At 46.0% G+C, this 20890-nt stretch overlaps 1 protein-coding gene across 2 annotated transcripts in view; it reads left to right on the top strand.

Annotated features, from left to right (window-relative positions):
• PDZD2 (PDZ domain containing 2) overlaps positions 1-20890 on the top strand; it is a 468182-nt gene that overhangs the window by 12461 nt on the left and 434831 nt on the right. The window contains exons 1-2 of one of the 2 annotated variants that reach the window (XM_054488615.1): positions 5474-5734; positions 9702-9853. The exons of the other annotated variant lie outside the window; for it this stretch is intronic. The gene's annotated coding sequence lies outside the window, so the exon portion shown is untranslated. Of the gene's footprint in view, positions 1-5473; positions 5735-9701; positions 9854-20890 lie in introns of those variants that run through there. 2 annotated transcript variants of the gene reach the window in all.

Raw genomic sequence — 20890 nt, forward strand, 5'->3', positions numbered from 1 at the left:
ATTTATTTATTTTTTTGAGACAAGATCTCCCTCTGTTGCCCAGGCTGGAGTGCAGTGGCATTATCTCGGCTCACTGCAGCCTTAACCTCCCAGGCTCAGGTGATTCTCCCACGTCAGCCTCCCGAGTAGCTGGGACTATAGTATGCACCACCATGCCTGGCTAATTTGTTTGTTTGTTTGTTTTTGTTTGCTTGTTTGTTTTGAGATGGTGTCTTGCTCTGTCACCCAGGCTGGAGTGTAGTGATGCAATCTTGGCTCACTAGAACTTCCACCTCCTGGGTTCAAGCAATTTTCCTGTCTCAGCCTCCTGAATAGCTGGGATTACAGGCGCACACCACCATGCCCGGCTAATTTTTGTATTTTTTTTTTTTTTAGTAGAGACAGGGTTTCACCATGTTGGCCAGGCTGGTCTCGAACTCCTGACCTTGTGATCCTCTCGCCTTGGCCTCCCAAGATGTTAGGATAATAGGCATGAGCCACTGCATCTGGCCTGGGTTTTGTTTGTTTGTTTTAGAGACAATGTCTTGCCATGTTACCCAGGCTGGTCTTGAACTCCTGAGCTCAAGTGATCCTTCCGCCTTGGCTTCCCAAAGTGACAGGATTACAGGTGTGAGCCACTGCCCTGGGCCTAGACTTGATATTTTAAATAACTCTTTCTCAACTGCTCCTCTCCATCTTCATCTTGGCACAGCATGTAAGGTTTGCCAACAATGGGGGTCCTGCAGATAGGAGGTGGGTGCTTTCCATAAAGCCACTGAAAACTATGAAAGCTCAGCAAACATTTGAAGGAGGTAGTATTATCTTCTCAACATGACACTCATTTCTTTCCGAGTGCTTGTACTTTGTCCTTACTGCCCCCAAATCAACTTTTTTCCTTTTTTCATCCAACTAATGTTTATTTAGCACATGCCACATACAGAAAAGATATATATACTGCATATTCTCAGTACAGGGAATAAAAATAAAATTCAGTTTGCCTTGAATTATCAATTGCATCAAATTGTTTGGCTGTCTTCCGGACCAGAGGGAGGAAAAATGGTGAAAACATTGCTTCAAGAACATAGTGGCCAGGCGCAGTGGCTCACGCCTGTAATCCCAGCACTTTGGGAGGTCGAGGTAGGCGGATCACTTGAGGTCAGGAGTTCGAGACCAGCCTGGCCAACGTGGTGAAACCCCACCTCTGATAAAAATACAAAAAATTAGCTGGGCATGGTGATACACGCCTGTAGTCTCAGCTACCTGGGAGGCTGAGGTGGGAGAATCGCTTGAACCTGGGAGGCGGAGGTTTCAGTGAGCCAAGATCGTGCCATTGAATGCCACCCTGGTGACAGAGTGAGACTTCTTCTCAAAAAAAGACCAAAAAGCCAACAAACAAACACAGTGAGCCTCCTGAACCTCACTTTTGCTGGGGACTTGGAACTGGCTGGGATCTCCCTTGGCATATTTGCTGATAGATATGTATATCTAGGACTGAGTGAATCTGGAGCCATGTAACACTGTATTCCATCACCTGTGAGTTTGGTTGAGGATGCAAACTAGTCCAAAGTGAAGCTGCAGTTCTTTTATCAGTTGATATCAGCTGTGGGGCAGAAACACGAGACTGGAAGGTTCTTTCAGGCATAGACTATATCCTGTTTGATGCTGTGACTCAAGTACCTAGTGCAGTGCCTGTACTATAATAGGCCCTTCATGAAGGTTTTTTAATGAGTGAGATTAGCATCAGATTGGCACATCTGGGTGGGAGAGAAGAACCTGGGCTATACATCAGGTCCTATTTATAAGGAATCCATGAAGATCCCCATAGTCTGAAATAGTCCTGCCCTTCAAAAACATATAATCTAATGTGAGAGAGAGGACCTCTGAGGCAGCGCTAGTTATGACTTAGGATGTATGGGAAGATGAATCTTCTGATAAAAGCATCTTAAGAATTATCCTAACATCACCAATTTTCTTTTCAAATGGAAAGATTTCACGTTACACACTGATCATTTTAGATGATTTCATAAACTGTCTAAAGAATGTCATACTTGTGCAGCCCAATTCATTCATTCAGTAAATCAAATCTTTATTTGACACCTACTATGTCCTAGACCCTTAGATTCTAGTAGGGAAGACAGACATTCAGTATATGTTTTTTGTTTGTTTGTTTGTTTGAGACAGAGTCTCGCTCTGTCACTCAGGCTGGAGTGCAGTGGTGCGATCTCGGCTCACTGCAACCTCCACCTCCCAGGTTCATGCCATTCTCTTGCCTCAGCCTCCCGAGTAGCTGGGACTACAGGCACCCGCCACCACGCCCAGCTAATTTTTTGTATTTTTAGTAGAGATGGGGTTTCACCGTGTTAGCCAGTATGGTCTCGATCTCCTGACCTTGTGATCCACCCGCATCAGCCTCCCAAAGTGCTGGGATTACAGGCGTGAGCCACCGTGCCCGGCCCCAATATATGTTTTCAGCTGAGTCCAGAATATGACCTCATAGAGAAGTGGTTCTCCACCCCAGTGCACATTAGAAACTGCTCCTATCATTGTTGTGAGTGACATCCATGCCAAGGATCAATTCTGAGCCTTTTACTTGATCCCTCAAAGCATTTGACACGCACACAGGTCATCCCTCCCTTATCCTTGAAACACTCTTTACCTTGGCTCTCTGGATACCACACTCTTCAGGTGTTCCTCCTGGTGCCGCAGGAGCATTCCTTCGTAGGCTTCTAGGCTGCCTCCTCTTCCTCCTGACCTCTTAATAATGCTGGAGGGCCCAGGACTCAGTGGTTGCACTTCCTGTCTTTTCTCTCTGTGATTCCTGTCTGCGATGTCTGTCATCTTGATGGCTTTAAATGTTATCCGTAAGCTGAGAACTCCCACTGATCTATCTCCATTCTGTACTCCTTGCGTATATAATTATCTACTTTACCCTCCTGCTGAAGGTCTAGTGGTCATCTCAAACTTTAACAGCTGAAACCGAGTTTTGATTCCCGCCCTGCCCCTTCCAGATGCTTCATCTCTTGTTTGCTCTTTAAAAATCATTCTTTAGAATACAAGCACTGCTCCTCACTTCTCCCCTCATGGAAGCTACACTCGTCTCTCAATTGGGCTATTTTAGGAATCTCCCAGTTGCTGTTGTTCCCTTTCCTCCTCATAGTCTATTCTCAACAGAGCAGGCAGAAAGATTCTATTAACATGGAAATCATTTCCTGTCAGTTCTCTGCCCAAACCTTCCCAGGAGCTTCCCATCTCACTCAGAGGAAAAGCAAAACTCATTATATAGCCCACCAGCCCCTTGGTGGGTTCTCCCCTCCCCTTGCCCTTCCCGTTCTGATTGCATCTCTTGCATCTGCCCCAGGTCCATTGCACCTGCTATTCCCTCTGCCTGGAATGCTCTTCCTTCATGTAGCAGACTCTCCCTCACTTCCTTCAGGTGTGATTCCAATGTCACCATCAGCGAAGTCTTCCATGCTACTCTACACTAGCCCATGGCTTCATATCCCTCTTCTCAGCTTTATTTTCTCCATTGCACATTAATCAGCTTTTTTGTTTTGTGTTTTGTTTTGTTTTGTTTTTGTTTTTGTTTTTGTCACCCAGGCTGGAGTGCAGTGGTACAATCTCAGCCCACTGCAACCTCTGCCTCCCGCGTTCAAGCAATTCTCCTGCCTCAGCCTCCTGAGTAGCTGAGATTACAGATGCACACCACCACACCCAGCTAATTTTCTGTATTTTTAGTAGAGACAAGGTTTCACCATGTTGGTCAGGCTGGTCTCGAACTCCTGACCTCATAATCTGCCCGCCTGGCCTCCCAAAGTGCGGGGATTACAGGCACGAGCCACTGCGCCTGGCCTAGTTTTTTAACATATCATATATTTTACTGACCTAATTTGCTTTTCTGCCTGCTTCTCGCCATTACCATGTAAAACCTATGAGGGTTTTTTTTTTTGTAGAAGGTGGTGTCTATTTGGTTCATTGATGTATCATCAACACTTAGAACAATACTTGGCTTATAGCAGGCATTCAAAAAATACTTGTCGAGAAAGTGAATCAGAATCATTGGTATTTTTAATTTAAATACTGATGCCCCAGGGAGGGTGATTTAATTGGCATGAGGTATAGCCCAAGCACTGGTATTTTTTTGAAGACTCCCCAGGTGATTCTAAAGTGAAGCCAGCATTGCAAACCACTGCTTTCCAAATCTGAACTCTGTTGTTTTTCTCCTTTTAAGGATTTTGCCTCTGTGGCATATGTTGTTGCATTCTTAGAAAATCCATTAGTCTCAAAACTTAAATTGCAGTGGATGGTAGAAAGGAAGTTTGTGTTCTGTGTGATAGCATATTAGGGTTTAAATTGGATCATCTCATTAGAGTAGTTGGAGTGGACATTCTTCCATTTATGAAACCTAGGCTGAACTTCGATGCAGAGGCATAGACCCCATGCTGCAGAGTCAAGTGTGTTCTTTGTTAATTTCCCAGTTGAGCATCCGACTTTGTCTCTACGTTCAAAGAGCGAGAGGGGGTTTGAATCTGGCTAATTATAAACTTCATTTGCTCAAATGGGCTATGCGCATGTATTCCATACTCCCACCCAGAGTGTTCACCTGCCCACCTGCTCACTGCCTAAATTCTGTCCATCTCTGAATACCCAGGGAAAGTCTCATTCCCTTTGAAAAGCCTTCTCCTCCTTTCCTGGCTGGCAGCCTCCCCCGGAACACCTGGCATTTTTACTTGCTACCTAGCACATGTTGCTTTGTTGGTGAACCTTTTGATGGAGGTGTCTTCTTTTTTCCCTTCCCTCTCGGACTCAACTGGAACCTCTCCAAGGGCACTCAGCCATCTCTTTCACCTCTCTGTGTCCCCAGCAGCAGTCAGTAAAGGGATGTTGATGGATTGGTTCAACTATTCTTGTTTAATGTATTGGCAGCGTCTAAGCACCATTGCCGAGGGGAAGGGATGTCACTCAGCGTAAACACCTTGGCATTGTTCCCTCTGGTTTATTGCTGATCTGTAGAATTCTCATTTGATGATTCTTTAAAGCAACTGAATACTTAGCTTTTAAGATTTAAAATCCCAAGGTTTCAGTACCATGTTTGAAAATGATGTATTCAAGAAAGCTCAGATACAATCTCTTTTGGCTTTGTTTTCTAAATCAGATTCAAAGTAATAAAATTTTACCTGCCTTTTAGGGGCTCTAAGAGGAAGCTCCAAGACAGGGCAAAGGGGCTGCTTTATAGGGCCCCTCTCTCTCCATTAGAAGTAGTGGCTTTTCTATTGCAGTTTTATTATCAAGTTAACATTCTTCACCTCAACGGCCTGGGAGATCAGGTAACCTGATACGCTGGAGAAGGAGGAGGGTTTAGAAATGAAGTTCTTAACATCTTTGTTGCCCTTTGAAGCCCTCAGCTCAGGGGTGGAGGGAGTGATGTCATACTGAGACAGGAAGTGTCATAAAGCTGGAAAATGTCATAAACCGATCTCCATCTGGTCGTAAATGTACAAGAAACAGCAAAGAAAAGCACATTGTGTTTTTATCCAAAGGGGATAAGGTTACTAGACCTGTATATCATGGGAAAGCTGTTGATGTAGCCTATCTGGCCTTTTCAGCAAGGTGTTTGGATGGTCCTGTGCAATATCTTTGAGGGCAAGATGGTGCTATGTGGACTGCACAGTAGCAGCATGTGGTGATTTGCAGCTGACCCTTGAATGCCTGGACAGTGGATGGCGGACTGGTGTTCATCCAGAGAGAAAGTTCCAGAGTGAGTCCTGCACAGCTCTGCCATTGGCTTTATCCTGCCCCTGTTCTACGTTTTTATCAACGATTTGAATACAGACATGGATGACATGTTTATCCCATTTGCTTATGACCCAGATCTGGGAAACACAGTGACCTCATTTCACACCAGAATCCAAATCTAAATAGGCTTACAGATAGGCCAAGCCTTGCAAAAGTCAGCCAACGGGCTCAAGTGAAGGTCCTGCACTTGAATCTGAAAAAAACCACCTGCATTTTTTATGGGATGGTCAGGAGCCTGTTTTAACAGCAGCCTTTGTGTAAAACATGGAGGCAGGTCATGAGACTGTGTGATCCATGTGCATCAGCACTGGGATGTGACTCTGAAATAAGAGCAAATTCCAGGTTTGAGGGGGCCAGGGACAGAGTGTTGACCTTGGCGCTAGTCCTGCACATCTTGACTATTGTGTGCTGCTCCCGGCAACACCCACAAAGGAGGCATTAGTAGAAGAGATGTACAGGAAAGATAATAGCTGTCTTCCAAGTCCTACTCTTTCCAGCCCATACCCCTAGGAACCATCGCTTTATCTACTTCTTTGCCAGTACTCTAACCGTCCTATCTTTTTTCCTTTAGTTGCCCCCACCCAACAAAATCTCTACACAAAATAAGTTCAACCACTGGCATTTTCTGCCTCTATGTGCTAGCTGCTAAGCATTTCTATGAAAGAAAAAATAATCACCCAGCTATTTGGATTGGTGCAATTGCAGAATAACGGTCTCTAAGCTCATCAGATCCACAGGCTGGCAGACAGGTGGACGGACAGTCTTCAGGCCCCCAGTCACCCCAGGGTCTATTCTAACTCTTCCCCTCTTCCCTTCCCCTTCAGATTTTGACCTCCCTGTCTTCTCCCTCCCTCTCAGCAAGGAATCTTCATATTTTCTTTACAGAGGCTGATCAGTGGAAACTCCGTTCATCCTGTTCCCTCACTTACAAAGGATCTATTTCCACCTCCAGCCTGCGCTCTTTCCTTCCTGCTTCTGAGAAAATTTCCCTCCTTTTATCAAAGATTTCCCCAGGAGCTCAGGAGCGTATCTCCTCTCTTGCCTGTAACGATCATATTTGATCAGTATACTTTCTTTTCTGCCGTTGACCTCTCTGTGTCTGTGTTTCCTCTCCACCGTGTTTAAACCTCCCCCTTCTTTAACTAAGACCCCTTTGTCTTTATATCCTTAACAACCCCATGATTTGAAAATTTGGTCTATGTGGGCTGTTTTCACTTTTTTTTTTTTTTTTTTTTTGAGACGGAGTCTCACTCTGTCGCCCAGGCTGGAGTGCAGTGGCACAGTCTCAGCTCACTGCAACCTCTGCCTCCTGGGTTCAAGCGATTCTCCTGTCCCAGCCTCCCGAGTAGCTGGGATTACAGGCACACACCACCATGCGCAGCTAAGTTTTTGTATCTTTAGTAGAGACGGGGTTTCACCATGTTGGCCAGGCTGGTCTTGAATTCTTGACCTCGTGATCCGCCCGCCTCATCCTCCCAAAGTGCTGGGATTACAGGCGTGAGCCACCACTCCTGGCCTGTTTTCACTTCTTAAATCTCTCATTAATTCCACAATGGATGCTGCAGTTTGATTTTGCTCCCAGTTCTTCCTTGAAATGCGCTTGCCGTATTCACCAGTGGTCCTCTTCCCTTGCCTCCCAGTGAATCTTTTCCATACTGACTTTGGTTGGCACTGCTCTTTTATGAAACCCTATTCTCCTGGCTTCTCTGACACCACTTCTTAGACACTGCTTTTCTCCTACCTCTTTAAATAATACTTAGTCTTAATCTCTCTGAGCTCCTCTCCATGGAGCCCTTTAATTTACTTTTGCAAAACCTTTATTCCCCCTCTACTTTTTTGATTGGTTTCATACTTTGCCTCTTAAACAAAGGTTCTCATCTCACCCTCTGGCAATTTGAGCCACATCTTCAACTTCAGTCACCACCTATGTACTGATCACTCCCAGATCTGTACCTTTACACCCAACCCTCCTCCTGAGCACTGACTCACACATCCAAGTGTCTACCTGCCATCTCCATCTGGTTGACCCTCAGCTACTCCAGAGTAACAATGTCCCAAGCCAAGCTCACCACTTTCCCCATATAAAACTCTTCCTCTGTTCCCCAGCTTGGTCAGTGTCACTCCCACTCAACTAGCCCCCGAGATAAGACACTCAGGCTCATCCCTCACCTCTCTATGGCTCTGTATACTTGTACATGGGGAGTTTGCAACCACTATCCATTGGATAAACTATTTCAGTGGCTTTTCTTGTACAGGACTGCTAAGACTTATTCTCATTTCTGGTCTGGAAGCCAGAATAAGGGCCAAAGCATTGAAGTTAAGGGAAAGACATACGGCCCCATGCTGGGCAAATTTTTCTATCCGTTGTACCTGTCTGCAACTGGCGTGGAGTGCCTTGGGAGGTTGTAAGTTTCCTTTTCCTGCGGCAGAGGTTGGAGGACTGATGTTACAAGATTGAGCTGGGTGACTTCAAATGCTGATGCTAACTTTGAGGTTTAATTCAGCAGCTAATAAGCCTATCCTGTATACTTTGTCAACATCATTTCATTTAAGCTCCCTAATAGATTATTAGCCCTATTGAATAGAGAAGAACAAAAAGCTCAGAGGATGAAGTAATTTTCCTAAGGTGACCCAGCTGGGTAGTCAGACTTTTAAAGGAGACCTGGTGTCCCCACAGTCCACTGTTTTTGGTAAGCCACTGCTTTCCACTTGGCGTTAGAGACAAATTTCAATTCAATAGATTGCAATCATCTGCATATCCTCATTGGCACAATTCAACCTTTAGGGATAATAGAAAGGAGCAATTCTTTGATTCATAGATTAAATAAATTTGGAGCCCAAGTTCTCCTTAAATATGTCCCCATATCTATTGGCATGTATTCTTCTTCTCCATTTCTATGGATACTTTTAGAGATGGGGTCTGTATTAGTCCCTTCTCACACTGCTATGAAGAAATACCTGAGATTGGGTAATTTATAAAGCAAAGAAGTTTGATTGACTGTCAGTTCCGCGTGGCTGGGAAGGTCTCAGGAAACTTACAATCAAGGCTGAAGGGGAAGCAAACATGTCCTTCTTCACAAGGTGGCAGGAGAGAGAAGTGCCGAGCAAAAAGGGGAAAGCCCCTTATAAAACTATCAGATCTTGAGAGAGCTCACTCACTGTCATGAGAACAGCAGCATGGGGGTAACTGCTACCATGATTAAATTACCTCCCACCAAGTCCGTCCCATGACACATGGGGATTATGGGAACTACAATTCAAGATGAGATTTGGGTGGGGACAAAGCTAAACCATATCAGAGTCTCTGCTGCCCAGGCTGGAGTGCAATGGTGTGATTATAGTTCACTACAGCTTTAAACTCTTGAGCTCAAGCAGTCCTCCCCCCTCAGCCTCCTGAGTAGCTTAGACTAACTACAGGCATGTGTCACTATGCCCAGTGAATTTTTTGTTTTGTTTTGTTTTGTTTTGTGGAGATGGGGTCTTGCTATATTGCCCAGCCTGGTCTTGAACTCCTGGCCTCAAATGATCGTCCCACCTTGACCTCCCAAAGTGCTGGGATAACAGGCATGAGCCACTGTGATGGGCCTATAAGAAGTAATTCTTGTATCCAAGTGCAATTTTCTTCATAAGCCACCACCTCCAGTTTGCAGAGGCTTGGAAAGAAACAAATGAGAAAGGGTTAGCTCTTCCATTTGCTTAGTATGGCTTTTAATTAAATGCAGGTCCTGGCTTCAGAGGTTCTGGGCTGCTGCTAAAATAGCAGCCTGTTGTGTGGCCCACGCTGAGGAGGTCAATCCTGGGTTTTCTTTTACAAACTCAAAAGAAAAGATGTCATACATTGCAGGGGAATTGGCTTGAGGTATAGGAAGAATATGTAAGCAAATATTTACCTTATTTTAACTTTTGCCTCTAACACATTGTCCCGGTAGGAAGCAGAGGACTGATTAAAACAGCAGATACGCGTCAAAACAGGGAGGAATCAGCTTGGGACAGTCACCAGATGGAAGGAAAGGAGTCCAAGGGGACAGCCGAGCCAAGAATCTGAAACCCAAGCTGTAGAGACTCAACTTGCAGATAACCTGTGAGTGGTTATTTTTATAGCACCCATTAGCTGCCACTCTTGGAACACTAAGGAGAACTTATCCTCTCTTCTCCTCTTACACGCTCTAAAGTATGTGATCACTTTTCCGTCTTTCACCTGATCCTAACTTTGTTATGTGACTATTCAGAGAGCTTTCTTAGCCTTTGGGCTTGAGGATTAGGGACAGTTTGAGTAATTAAAATCCAGCAATAATTCCCAAGGCTAAAGATAGATAGAAATAACTAGTTCCTCCATTGGTTTTTTTTTTTTTTCTTTTTTTTCATCAGAGATATTCAGGGGCAAAAAGGTAAATGTTGTAACTGTACAAGGTGCAGGCAGGGGAAGATGATAGGAGAGTGAAAAGACTCCTGGGTGGCCCAGACACCAACACTCTCAGCTGTAGTCCAGACACGTCATCCTGGGTGAGGTAGCTGGCCTCTTGAGGTCCTAGTTTCCTCACCCTTAGAAGGAAGCAGTTGCAGTTAATAATTCCTGAAGTCGGCTGGGCGTGGTGGCTCACTCCTATAATCCTAGCACTTTAGGAGTCTGAGGTGGGCAGATCACCTGAGGTTAGGAGTTCGTGACCAGCCTGGCCAACGTGGTGAAACCCCATCTCTACTAAAAATGCAAAAATTAGCTGGGTATGGGGGATGCATGCCTATAATCCCAGCTACTTGGGAGTCTGAGGAAGGAGAATCACTTGAACCCGGGAGGCAGAGGTTGCAGTGGGCTGAGATCGTGCCATTGCACTCTAGCCTGGGTGACAAGAGTGAAACTCCATCTCAAATAAATAAATAAATAAATAATTCCTAAAGTCTCTTTTATCTGTAAAAGAAGAAAATCTCCTGACACACACTTGGAGCTCCATAATCCATATGCTGCCTGTCTTAGTCCTTTTGGGCCACTATAACAAAAATTCCATAAACTCAGTGGCTTATAAATAAAATACAAAATAAAATTTATTTCTTGCAGCTCCGGAGGCTGGGAAGTCCAAGATCAAGGCACCAGCAGATTTGGTGTCTGGGATGGGCTTGCTCCCAGGCAGGGATGGCGCCTTCTAGCTGCATCCTCTCATGGGGCAAGGGGCAAGGCAGCTCTCTTGGATCCCCTTTCTTTTTTTGAGATAGAGTCTTGTTCTGTTGCCCAGGCTGGAGTACAGTGGCATGATCCCACCTCAGCCTCCCGAGTAGCTGGGACTATGGGCATGTAATACAACATCCGGCTAATTTTTGTATTTTTGGTAGAGGTAGGGTTTCACTATGTTGGCTAGGCTGGTCTCGAAATGCTAACCTCAGGTGGTTCGTCTGCCTCAGTCTCCCCAAAGTGCTGGGATTACAGGCATAAGCCAATGCTCCTGGCCTCTGGGAGCATTTTTTATATAAGGGCACTCATTGTAATCATGTGGGCTTTGCCTTCATGACCTGACCACCTCCCAAAAGGCCCCACCTTCTTTTTTTTTTTTTTTTTTTTTTTTGAGAAAGAGTCTGGCTCTGTCTCCCAGGCTGGAGTGCAGTGGCGCAATCTCGGCTCACTGCATGCTCCGCCTCCCAGGTTCACGCCATTCTCCTGCCTCAGCCTCCCGGATAGCTGGGACTGCAGGTGCCCACCACCACGCCTGGCTAATTTTTTTGCATTTTTAGTAGAGACGGGTTTCACCGTGTTAGCCGGGATGGTCTTGATCTCCTGACCTTGTGATCCACCCGCTGTGGCCTCCCAAAGTGCTGGGATTACAGGTGTAAGCCACTGCACCTGGCCAAGGCCCCACCTTCTAATGCTATCACTGTGGAGGTTAGGATTTCAGCATATGAATTTGGGGTTGCGGGGTGGGACACAGACATTCAGACCATGGCACCACCTCTCACATGAAAACAATCACCCCTTTCCTGCCTCTCACTACTAAAGATCCATTCACGTCCACAGTGCCTTGGACCTCACTTTCTGTCCTAGATGAACAAATTGATCTAAATTAAGCTACCCATAAAAAATATCCTGTTTCTCTTAGGAATAAGTTCCATTAATAGTAAAAGACTTGTAAGGCATGAAAAATTCAGTTTCCCTTCCACTGATGATGATTTCTTCCTCCAACTTTAGAGATTGTCTATTCTAATCTCGTATGTCATAAATGAACAGATCTCAACCCAGAGAGCTGAGGTGGCTTTCTAAGGGTCACACAGCAAAGACTGTTTGGTAGGACTTTTCCCCACTGCCCCAAAGGGCAAGATACAGGTACTTGGCATTCAGTATTTAAAAGGTAATCATAGAACTACTTTTAAACAGGAGGCTGTTTTACCTTGGGATTTTTTTAAGAAAAAAAAATAAACAAGTGTACTAGATGTGTCCTTTTAAGCCAGTTTAAGAAGTGTGCCTTCTCTGTGCTGTTGAAATTGGCAGGCCCACATCTTACAGACAGACTGTTCTGGTCTGCTCGGTTAGTTGTTATCCCAAATGCAAATCTGACTCACGGGTGAGATCATGAGAAATCTGGGCTATTTTTCTTGATGACTTTTTCTTTCCTCTTCCAATTTTCTTTTGCGGTATTTGGCTCCGTATGATACCCATGCTGGGGAACAGAACCTTGAAAGGGTTGTTCCTAGGATGGTCTCTGCTGTCGTATGAATCACAAGACAGCTGGGGCAGGCTTGGCCCTGAACTGTTTGTGGCTTTGGTGTGGAAGTTTAGGGGGTGTGTGTGTGTATGCGGGCACAAGTGTGTGCTTGTACATGTATGTGTGTGTGAGTGTGATGGCATATGGCAAAGTAAGAAGATTACTGCTTACTAGAATTTGAGCCCTTTTTCTAACCAATGGACTATTTTTATTCAGCAAATGTTCACTTAATATCCAGCTTTTACTAGGCGGTGATGATATAGAGGGGTCTCTTACTGTCTAGAGAACATTATCTACAATTAAATAAGTAAATATTACCTAGCCTGTGTATTAGGGTAATGATAGTTGCTGTTGCTGTGACAATTAAACCTCCAAGTTTTGTTGTTGTTTTTTTTTGAGATGGGGGTCTTGCTGTGTTGCCTAGGCTGGTCTTGAACTCCTGGTCTCAAGCAATCCTCCCCCACCTCAGCCTCCTGAGTAGTCAGGATTACCGACACGCACCACCGCACCCAGCTCAAACCTCCAAGTTTTAACGGCTTAACATAACAAAAAATCATTTCTCTCTCACAAACAGCCTAGTGCAGGGCTCAAATCCCAGGAAGCAGAAATCTTACATAGGCCAGGGCCATCACACTCACACACACACACACACACACACACACACACACACACACACAGAAATACATGCACACACACGCTAAATTTCTACACCAAAGCCACAAATGGTTCACAGCCAAACCTGCCCCGGCTGTCTTGTGATTCATACGACGGCAGAGACCATCCTAGGAACAACCGTTTCAAGGTTCTGTTCCCCAGCATGGGTGTCATACAGAGCCAAAAACCACAAAAGAAAATTGGAAGAGGAAAGAAAAAGTCCTCAAGAAAAATAGCCCAGATTTCTCATGATCTCATTCATCCTTGGTCAGCAGGTGGCTCTCCTCCACATGGTGTTTCAGGGACTCAGATTCTCTCCATCTTGTGTCCCCACCAGTGTCCTAGGGCTGCAAGTAGTTTGCCCCCAACTGGTGGAAGGGAGGAGACGGTGGCGAGAAGGTGCATCTACTTTTGAAATGCCTTGGGTTGGAAGTGAAACACCTCACGTCCTCTCACATCTCATTAGCAAGAAGTAACCAAATAGCCCTGCTCAGATGCAAAGGGAGCTGGAAAAGGTAGCCCGCAAGGAGTCTACACTATAAAGGGGGAATATATGGAATTGTGGTGTTTGCCTGCTATTTCTGCTACTGTCTGATAAGTACTTTATTGCAGGGGGTGCACTTGGGATGCCACCCAGGCAGGTAAGAGAGGCACCTAACCTGGATTTGGTGCAGGGAGTCATCACACATTGTTCCTTATTTCCCCTCTTCTCCTCCTGAGCTTGATTTCACCTCTCCAGCCTGCCTCTTCCCCCGTGTGTATCTCTCACACCATTGCACCTGCTCTTTCCTGTCCCTGGAATTTTTCTCCCACTTCATCTTACCCTTCGTGTGGCTAGTGCAGTATTCCATCAGGGACAAGCGTGGAAAGCATTCCCCCAAGAAGCCTTTCCTGGACCCACAAATTCAGCTTGTGTTCTGGCCTTTTATGGAGGCAAAGAAAGGCGACTTTTATTTATTGAGGTTTGAAAGCTGATATGGTTTGCTTCTGTGTCCCCACCCAAATCTCATCTCAAATCGTAATCCCTATGTGTCCAGGGAGGGACCTGGGGGGAGGTGATTGGATCATGGGGGTGGTTTCCCCCATGTTGTTCTTGTGATAGGGAGTTCTCATGAGATCTGATGGTTTAAAAGTGTTTGGAAGTTCCCCTCCCCCTCTCTCTCCCTTTCCTGCTGCCTTGTGAAGAAGGTTCCTGCTTCCTCTTCACCTTCTGCCATGATTGTAAGTTTCCTGAGGCCTCCCCAGCCACGTGGAACTGTGAACTAATTAAAGCTGTTCTCTTTATAAATTGCCCAGTCTCAGGTAGTTCTTTGTACCAGTGTGAAAAAAGTCTAATCCAAGAGCCCATGAAAAGGCATGTCTGCTAATCAAATGGAAGTTTTACACACATAAACTTCAGCCTCTAGAGAAAAGAGAGGCAGGGGAGCCATAAGGTGATAGGGAAGTGAGGACGGGACCTCATTCATTCACACATTCAATTTTCCAATAGCTTAGAGGGGAGAGCTCCAGCCCTTTGGAGGTGGAGAGGCAGCGTGTGCTCCCAGATCACATCAGTTCAGGAACCTACACTTCTACAAGTGGGTTTCATGGGTTGTTTCTGAGGGTTTATTTCTAGGGAATAAATGATACAAATTTTCAAATGCCAGTTGAGGAATGGGACACCGAGATCGAGGCAGGGCCCTTCCTAGGGAAAGCATCCTCTTTGACCAGGGAGGAGAAGGACATGGTTATCCAGCCAGCCTCAGTCTTGGAGCAGAAGGTGGAGGGAAAGTAGACTCCTCTAGGGTCAGAACAATCATGGAATGCATCTTCCAGTTCCAACAGGCCCAGGATCTTGTAAAGGAGCATGAGGTTTTAATTTTTAAATACGAGAAATGAGCATATTTCTCCTGCAGCCGAGCTTATCTCCTTATTAAAAAAAATATTTTCGTACTAATTATTTCTGATGATCTCAAGGGAAAGTGCCTTTTGCGATTAATTTGACAAGTTCATACATGCAAGGGGCCTGCTGATCCTGCATTTACAAGGCGATGGCTGCTTCTACTGTTTAGGTTACCATTAGAGTTCCCTAAAAATAGAACCATGAGCTGGGTGCTCAGAAACAAACTTGGCAGAATGGTTTAGGAAGGGGACTGAGCTAACCCCATTGGGACAGAATACAGTCGGTTTCTCTTATTCTACGCTCCAGTCTGAAGGCATGGTTTTCTGAGGCCACACGCTGGGCCTGTATACCATTGGAGTGTAATTTCACTGTGAGTGTAATGATAGATGCAGAAACTGAAGGCAAAATATCCAAGATATGGGGTCCATCTTTAAGATCAGCTAGAGCAGTTCTTGATTAGCAGCCATTCAGGAACCCTCAGACTCTCAGCCTGTGGGTGGTCCTCAGTGTTTCTTGTGACTTCTTAGCCCAAGCCCAAACATTCACTCATTCACCAAATATTGATAGAGTACCTGCTGTGTGCCGGCCGGGCGCGGTGGCTCACGCCTGTAATCCCAGCACTTTGGGAGGCTGAGGTGGGCGGATCATGAGGTCAGGAGATCGAGACCATCCTGGCTAACATGGTGAAACCCCGTCTCTACTAAAAATACAAAAAATTAGCTGGGTGTGGTGGTGGGCACCTGTAGTCCCAGCTACTCGGGAGGCTGAGGCAGGAGAATGGCTTGAACCCAGGAGGCAGAGTTTGCAGTGAGCTGAGATCGCACCACTGCTCTCTAACCTGAGCAACAGAGCGAGACTCCATCGCAAAAAAAAAAAAAAAAAAAAAAAAAAAGAATACCTGCTGTGTGCCTGGTACCCTTCTTCTAGGCACTAGGGATACAGGGGTGAGTGAGACACTCAAAACGCCTAGCCTTAGCACCCACATTCTAGGAGGTGGGAGGACAGACACGAAACAGAAACCAGAGAATGTGCAATAAAACTTTAGGTGGAACCACGTGCTTCTGGAAGAAAAATGAGGCAGGTTAAGGGACTACAGAGGGATGGAGGGGACCTTGCTGGATAGTGGGAGCTGGGAAGGCTGCTCTGAGAAAGTGACAGTGAGGAGAGGCCTGAGCCATAAGAATGAATCAGGCAGGCACAGATTCCAGGGCAGGTGGGCCACCAAGAAGGAATAGCCAGTGCAAGGGCCCTGAGCAGGGAAAGCAGCAGTGCCCACGGTGGTGGAATGGGACGTGCCTTTACCTGGCCTCCCCTTCATTGCAGCGATCCTGCCCCTCAACAGCTCACTCCTGAAGGCGTAGTCATGGGCTCCCTGACCCCTGCTCACCAGAAGGCAGGAGGCACTGGGGCAATGTTGCTGGGCCCTGCTCAGGAAGGTAGAGGGGAAGTCTGCAGAGAACAAACTGCCTTTTTTTTCCTTTTTTTTTTTTTTTGAGATGGAATCTCGATCTGTCACCCAGGCTGGAGTGCAGTGGCGTGATTTCGGCTCACTGCAACCTCCATCTCCTGGGTTCAATCGATTGTCCTGCCTCAGCCTCCCAAGTAGCTGGGACTACAGGCGCCCACCACTACGCCCGGCTACTTTTTGTATTTTTAGTAGAGACGGGGTTTCACCATATTGGCCAGGCTGGTTTTGAACTCCTGACTTTGTGATCTGCCCACCTCTGCCTCCCAAAGTACTGGGATTACAGGCGTGGGCCACTGCACTTGGCCCAAACTGCCTTTTTTCATTGTGGTGGTGAATGCGTGCAGAGATGGAGATCTGCTTTCCAATCTTACAGGAATTTGCTTTTCGGTGAAAAGGAAGGAATTGATTAACCCAAATAGCCTTGTGGCCCCTGTTCAGAGAAAGCCAATGGAAGCTGGTGGAAGACGAAACCACTCCTTTCTGTTCCTTAGAACCACAGGGCTGCCCACCACCGGGCAAGTGTCTGGCTCGTGAGAGTGTTCTGATTTTTCGGCAGAGAATTTCAGGTCTCATTGTCCCATAGAGCAACTTTGACCATTGCCCAAATAAATCCTCGGATCTGGCTGGTTAACAGCAGCTCTGTTGCTAATAAATCCTTTGAAATCTTTTGCCTTGTGTTTTTCATGACATATTTGCATGTCAGGATCATTTGGGTTTTGGAGTTGCGGTCTCCTGCTGTTCCTAACGTCATAAACGGATAGTAATAACCCAGGAGGGGATTATGTTTTGGGGTTGCGAGTAGATGAGCTTTAAAAACATTAGTCTTATTTGCGGGCAAATATGGCTAATGATAGACTAGGGAAAACAAAATAATTCAAAATCTGCAATGAATGCTTGGTTATTTCCAAAGGGCCTGCTTTTTAATGAAGTGCAGTAAATAATGAAGAATAAGAGGGGAAAAAAATGTAGAAACAGCATCCCAGGAGTTTCTTGGTGTTGTTGTTTTCGTTGTTTTAATAAAAATTAAAATACACAAACCAAGGCAAGGGAGTAGCATTGACCTCCACTCCCAAGTGGGGCTGGGGCTGGACCTCAGGGCCGGATCCTATCTGTGGGTCACTGGTAAAGCAAACCTCTACCACTGGGGTTCTCTGCAATGGGTGACTTTGCCCCAGGGGACACTGGCAATGTCTGGAGACATTTTTGGTATCCCTGGGGGTGCTAAACATCTAACAGTGCACAGGACGTCCTCGCTTAACAAATAATTATCCAGGCCGTGCGTGTTGGTTTATGCCTGTAATCCCACCTCTTTGGGAGACCCAGGAGGGAGGAACACTTGAGGCCAGGACCAGCCTGGGCAGCATAGCAAGACCATCTCTACAAAAAAATTTTAAAAATTAGGCAGGGATAGTTGCATGCATCTGTAGTCCCAGCCACTTGGGAGGCTGAGGCAGGAGGATCACTGGAGCCCAGGAGTTTGAGGCCGCAGTGAGCTATGATTGTGCCTCTACGCCCCAGCCTGGGTGACACAGTGAGACCCTGTCTCAAAAAAAAAAAAAAAAAAAAAAGATTTATCCAGCCCCTAATGTCAATGGTAGGGAGAAACTCTGCTTCCCGGCTGCCCCCTGTCCTGGCCTCATCTCCCGTGTGGATTGGCTCTTGCCACACTTTCCTAGGAGTTATTTCATCTCGAAGTGAAGCCTCCAAGGGACCTTAACATTATCTAATACTAAGTTTTACCGATAGGACTTGCAGGACTTCACATAGATTGAATGGCTTTCCAGAGTTCACAGTAACAGAGGTAGGATTAATCAACAGGAAAAATTATTAAGAGCATTTGTAAAAGAAGAGGCTTTACAGGCTTCTTACATTCTACTCTTGGATGCTTACTTTGCTGATGCATACAAGAACTGTTGAGTGTCTGTTACCATCTGTCTGCTCTGCTACCATCTATCACACGAAGAAACATGAAGGCTGCCTTAAATGGGCCGTAAAATAATAATAATAGTAATAATAATGTTGAGAACATTTGCTGAGTGTTTACTCTGAGCCAGGACTATACTAAACCTTTTAATAAATCCTGGATCTCATTAAATCCTCTCCACGACCCTGCAAGCAGGCGCTATTATTGTTCCCATTTTACAGGTGATAAAACAGAAATGCAAGGAGCTTAGGAAGCAGCGGGTGAGGAATCTGAGCCTTGCTCTTCTGGATTGCAGAGCGGGCACTCCTCACTGCTGAGCTCGCTGCTTTTCCTCCCTGATGATTAGCAATTCAGTTGTTCCTGTAATTAGGAGGCATTGTTTTCAGGGTGTTTGAACCTAAACTCAAGGAGAAGAAATGTACATACATTCTTCTGGCTCACACTGCTCAGGCCATCAGTGGGGTTTTTGCCAGCGTTTCAGTTGCTGCTGGTTTTGGATTTTTCAGTCATATCAGGACTTTAGTTTGACTTCCACAAATACTCTTGGTGAAGATTTACTGTGCCCAGGAGGTAGCTAAACATTGGGGGTTCAGCACTGAGCAAAATACTTGTCTTAGTTTGCTTTTATTCTATTCTATTCTATTCTATTCTAATTTATTTTAATTTATTTTATTTATTTTATTTTATTTTATTTTTATTTTATTTTATTTATTTTATGTTATGTTATGTTATGTTATGTTATGTTATGTTATGTTATGTTATGTTATGTTATGTTATTTTATTTTGAGATGGAGTCTCGCCCTGTCGCCCAGGCTGGAGTGCAGTGGCGCGATCTCAGCTCACTGCAACCTCCACCTCCCAGGTTCAAACGATTCTCCTGCCTCAGCCTCCTGAGTAGCTAGGATTACAGGCACCCACCACCACGCCTGGCTAATTTTTTTAATGTATTTTTTAGTAGAGGTGGGGTTTCACCATGTTGGTCATGCTGATGTCGAATTCCTGACCTCGTGATCCGCCCGCCTCAGCCTCCCAAAGTGCTGGGATTACAGATGTGAGCCACTGTGCCCAGCCAGTTTGCGTTTCTTTTAAAGCAGACCTTGAGATGAGGATTTGGGGTAGGAAGTTTACTTGGGTACAGAAATGAGGAGGAAGAGGGAGGTGACAGAAAAGGGAGAGAGCTGACAAAGGGTGTGCTAATGAGGCAACTGCGGTGACAACCAGGGCTCAAGCCCTCTGTGGATCGCTAAGAGTTTATGTGGAACACATCTCAGAATTGCCCCACCAAGACCCCTGGACTCAGGGTTACCTATCAACTCCCACCCTTATTCCTTCATTGGGTGCAGGTTGCTTCTGGGGGCACAATTCCTTGGTACCTCCCAGGCCTGAGAGCACCCCCAGGGAGAGAGGCAGAACTGTCCTTAGGTGATCCAGGCAGGGTGGGTTGGGAGCTAGGACCACGATGTCTGCTACAGTCCGTTCCTACTCTCCAGGAACTCTCAGTCCTGTGGGCCAGGAGGATTCACAGAAGTCAGTCACAGTACAGTCAGACAATGGGAAGATGAGCGCAAGGAATGGAGTACAACCAAAAAGACATGATGATTTCATCAGGGGCATTAAGGAGGACTTTCCAGAGGAGGTGACATAGGAAGGGTAAGAGCAGATTGAAAATAGTTCCCTGTCACCAACGTCTTCCTTATTCTCACTGCTAGCGCATAGTGTGTGTAACGCAGTGTCCATGGTTGCTGGCATTTGTTGTCTGAGAGCTTTGAAGGTTTCTTTTCCTGTGCAGTGTCATGTCAGGACACTCCTGTGGTCAGCATCAGGACCGGGAGCTCATAGCAGTGGCGTGCTGTGCTCATAGCAGCAGCACAACCTCTAAGCCATTGTCCTTGAAATTGTGTCTCGAAGAGCCTGGTGCCAGTCCACAGCCCCCCACATCCACCAGTGCGGCCCTCCTTCACATCCAGATCATGGTTGCTCCTGCTGTGAAATCTTGAGCAAGTGGCCAGCCTGGCTGAGCCTGAGTTTCCTGATGGCTATCCAAGGCCAGGCACCCGCGGCCTCCACTAATGCTTCTCAATGCAAAATTCGAGAAACCAGAAAGCCTGTATGCAGATCACATGGAGAGCTCGTTCAACACCGATTCCTGGGGCCCACGCCTGCAAAGGCTCTGAGTCTGTAGTTATACGGTCAGGTCAGAAGCTTTGCATTTAAAGGGCTCCCCTCTCTGCTGAAGCTGCTGGTCTGCAGTCCTCACCTGGAGGGGTGGAGCTCTAGGACCTCTCCTCAGTTCTCTCCTAGATGTTTCACCTAGATCAGGGGATTCTCAGCATTAGCAATTCTGATGCCTGAGGATGGATAATTGTCATGGGAGCTGCCCATGAACAGTAGGAGATTTAGCAGCATCCTTGACCTCTACCCACTAGGTGCCATTAGCACCTCCCAATTGTGATGACCAAAAATATCTCCAGACATTGCCAGGCATCCCCTAGGAGGCAAATTCA

Source organism: Pongo pygmaeus, chromosome 4 (assembly GCF_028885625.2).
Source record: "Pongo pygmaeus isolate AG05252 chromosome 4, NHGRI_mPonPyg2-v2.0_pri, whole genome shotgun sequence".
NCBI classification, from domain to species: domain Eukaryota; kingdom Metazoa; phylum Chordata; class Mammalia; order Primates; family Hominidae; genus Pongo; species Pongo pygmaeus.